Source organism: Mandrillus leucophaeus, unplaced genomic scaffold (genome assembly GCF_000951045.1).
Source record: "Mandrillus leucophaeus isolate KB7577 unplaced genomic scaffold, Mleu.le_1.0 Scaffold164, whole genome shotgun sequence".
Classification (NCBI taxonomy): domain Eukaryota; kingdom Metazoa; phylum Chordata; class Mammalia; order Primates; family Cercopithecidae; genus Mandrillus; species Mandrillus leucophaeus.
This window is the reverse complement of record NW_012101632.1, coordinates 1,514,007-1,517,408: the sequence shown is the minus strand read 5'-3', so window position 1 is coordinate 1,517,408 and position 3,402 is coordinate 1,514,007. Positions and strand designations below refer to the sequence as shown.

Sequence of the window (3,402 nt, the reverse complement as noted above, 5' to 3'; positions counted from 1 at the left end):
CAGAGCCAGACTCCCTTTCAAAAAAAAAAAAAAAAAGTACTAAAATGTTTTTAAAAAGTATCCGGACATGGTGGCATGGGTCTGTAGTCCTAGCTACTCCGGAGGCAGAGGTGGGAGATTGCTTGAGCTCAGTTTTGAGACCAGCCTGGGCAACACAGCAAGGCCCCATCTCTATAAAAATAAAATTTAAATGCTGAGGGATAGTGATATGGCTAGCAATGTTATAATGAATACACATAGTAGGTCAATACCCACTATGCGTTATTTTAGAGATACAGAAACATCACAGATTACAGCTCACGCCTGTAATCGCAGCACTTTAGGAGTCCCAGGCGGGTGGATCATTTGAGGTCAGAAGTTTGAGACCAGCCTGACCAACAAAAATTAGCCAGGCATGGTGGCGGGCGCCTGTAATTCCAGCTACTCGGGTGGCTGAGGCAGGAGAATCGCTTGAACGTGGGAGGCGGAGGTTGCTGTAAGCTGAGATCACACCACTGCACTCCAGCCTGGGCATCCGAGTGAGACTCCATGCTCCGTCTCAAAGAAAAAAAAGAAAAAAAAGAGATGATGTCGTCTCCCCAAAGTCACATTACAGGTAAATGATACAGTCCCATTTCTTCTCATTTGTACAGTGTCCACAGAGCATACGATGCTGCTCTGCGCTGAACACTGGGCTAGGCCCTGTGGGGACATTGTCCCTGCCCTCAGGGAGTTCATGGATTAAGACAGAGTCCCATTCCCACTCAGATAACTCTAGTATAAGACAAATGGCAGGTGTCACCCCGTGATAGCTTTGTGATTCCCATGTGATCCCCGATATGTCCTGTACCTTGTCTTTACAAATAGGCTTAGCCATTGTCCCCATTTCAGGAAATAGACACTCAGAAATTAAGTCAGACAATGAGTGACCCAGTCTGGGCAACACAGTAAGACCTCGGTCTCTGCCAAAAAATAAATAAATTAGCTGGCCGTGGTGGCTCATGCCTGTAGCCCCAGCTCCTCAGGAGGCTGAGGCTGGAAGACCACTTGAACCCAGGAGGTTGGGGCTGCAGTGACCTATGATTTTGCCACTGCGCTCCAGCCTGGGAAACAGAGTGAGACTCGTCTCAAAAAACAAAAACGACAACTGAGCTTGTTCCACCTTAATACACTGCTACAGAAGTACAAAGGGCGATTAGGAAGGCTTACCAGAGGAGGTGGCACTTGAGCTGGGTTTCAGAGGTTGAATAGGAGTTCTGAAGTTGAAGGAGAAAATAATGAAAGCAAACAGAAATCCATACGCCAAGGCATAGGGGCGGAAGAGCTGAGCAAGGACTGTCTCCATCTAGCCATAGCATGGTGGGCAGGCATGGTGCCAATGTCTGGGAAAAACGGCAGGACAGGCTTGTTGACAGACCATAAAAGTCTACTTTTTTTTTTAAACATTTCTACATTTTTATGATAACTAAAATTGGTTTTCCCCTTCAAGACTCATCTGGAATATCACCACTTCCAGGAAACCCTCTCCACCTTCCCAGGCTAGGGGGTTATTTCTTTTCCTCTGGACTCACACAGTCCCTTCACTGTTTCTTTTTAGACAGTCTCCCTCTGTCACCCAGGCTGGAGTCAGTGGCGTGATCTCAGCTCACTGCAACCTCTGCCGCCCAGGTTCAAACAATTCTCCTGTCTAAGCCTCCGGAGTAGCTGGGATCACAGGCATGCACCACCATGCCCGGGTAATTTTTTTTTTTTTGAGACGGAGTCTCACTCTGTCACCCAGGCTGGAGTACAGTGGCACGATCTCAGCTCACTACAAGCTCTGCCTCCCAGGTTCACGCCATTGTCCTGCCTCAGCCTCCCGAGTAGCTGGGACTACAGGCACCTGCCACCATGCCCGGATAATTTTTCGTATTTTTAGTAGAGACAGGGTTTCACCATGTTAGCCAGGGTGGTCTCGATCTCCTGACCTCGTGATCCACCCACCTCGGCCTCCCAAAGTGCTGGGATTATAGGCTTGAGCCACCGCGCGCGGCCTTTTTGTGTGTGTTTTTAGTAGAGACGGGGTTTTCACCATGATGGCCAGGTTGGTCTTGAACTCCTGACCTCAAGTGATCCACCCACCTCGGTGTCCCAAAGTGTTGGGATTACAGGCGTGAGCAACCATGCCTGGCCCCCTTCACCATTTCTTTCAGCCCTTACCTTGCCTGTGGACTTCTCTTTGGTTCCATTATTTCCTCCTTCAATTTCAGAATTCCTATTGAACCTTTGAAGCCCAGCTCAAAAGTCACGTCCTCTGGTAAGCCTTTCTGAGCTCCCCAGTTTGCTCTGCCACCTCAGGGCCCATTGTGTTCACTAAGGGTTCAGGGGTCCCCTAGATACTCCCTCTATCCAGCCCTCCCTCGGCCCCTCCCACTTTGTGTTACAAGCCTCAGCTTCAACGGGAGGCTCCTACCTCAGCTTGCCCCCTCTTTCTCGCTGATCTCCCTTTGTTCAGCCTCAATATCCCACAACAATTCCCCCTGTAAACCTTCCCCATACTCCTCAGACACCCAAGCTCACTCCTGCCCCTCAGCAGATAACTCTCCTGCCAGTTCCCGTCGCCACATCTTTGCTTTTTTTTTTTTTTTTTTTTGAGACATAGTTTCATTGTGTTGTCCAGGCAAGAATACAGTGGCTCGTTCATAGCTCAGTATAGCCTCGAACTCCTGGGCTCAAAGCATCCTCCCACCTCAGCCTCCCCAGTAGCTGGGACTACGGGCCTGCACCACTGTGCCCAGCTAATATTTTATTTTTTTTTTTTTGTAGCAATATGAACTTGCTATATTATCCAGGCTGGTCTTGAACTCCTGGACTCAAGTGATCCTCGCACCATGGTCTCCCAAAGTGCTGGGATTACAGGTATGAGCCACCACGCCTGGCTGCATGTTCTTTGTCTCTGTCCAGAGCCCTTCCTTCCCTACTACCTCCAGGAAGGGCAACCTGTCTTCATACCAAAGCCAACCCAGGTACCCTTGCTGTGGGTGTCACTTTCACCTGTCTCCTTCACTCCTTTAAGATGCCTTGGGAGGGGCACCGTGGCTCACGCCTATAATTTCAGCACTTTGGGAGGCCAAAGGGAAGCGAATCACCTGAGGTCAGGAGTTCAAGACCAGCCTGGCCAACATGGTGAAACACTGTCTCTACTAAAACTACAAAAATTAGCTGGGCATGGTGGCTCACACCTGTAGTCCCAGCTACTTGGGAGGCTGAGGCAAGAGAATTGCTCAAACTCAGCAGGTGGAGGCTGCAGTGAGCCAAGATTGTGCCACCACATTTCAGCCTGGATGACAGAGCAAGAGTCCATCTTAAAAAAAAAAAAAAAATGCCTTGTTCCACTACACTAGTAATGAATGTCTGTCTGTCTCTCTCTTTCTCTCTCTCTCT

At 49.2% G+C, this 3,402-nt stretch overlaps 1 protein-coding gene across 1 annotated transcript in view; it reads right to left on the bottom strand.

The window, feature by feature from the left end:
- The window catches only part of VPS37D (vacuolar protein sorting 37 homolog D (S. cerevisiae)), a 9,965-nt gene extending 8,761 nt beyond the window's left edge, over positions 1 to 1,204 (bottom strand). Inside the window, exon 1 of the mRNA XM_011976334.1 lies at positions 1,189 to 1,204. The gene's annotated coding sequence lies outside the window, so the exon portion shown is untranslated. The remainder of the gene's footprint in view (positions 1 to 1,188) is intronic.
- Positions 1,205 to 3,402: the final 2,198 nt, after the last annotated feature.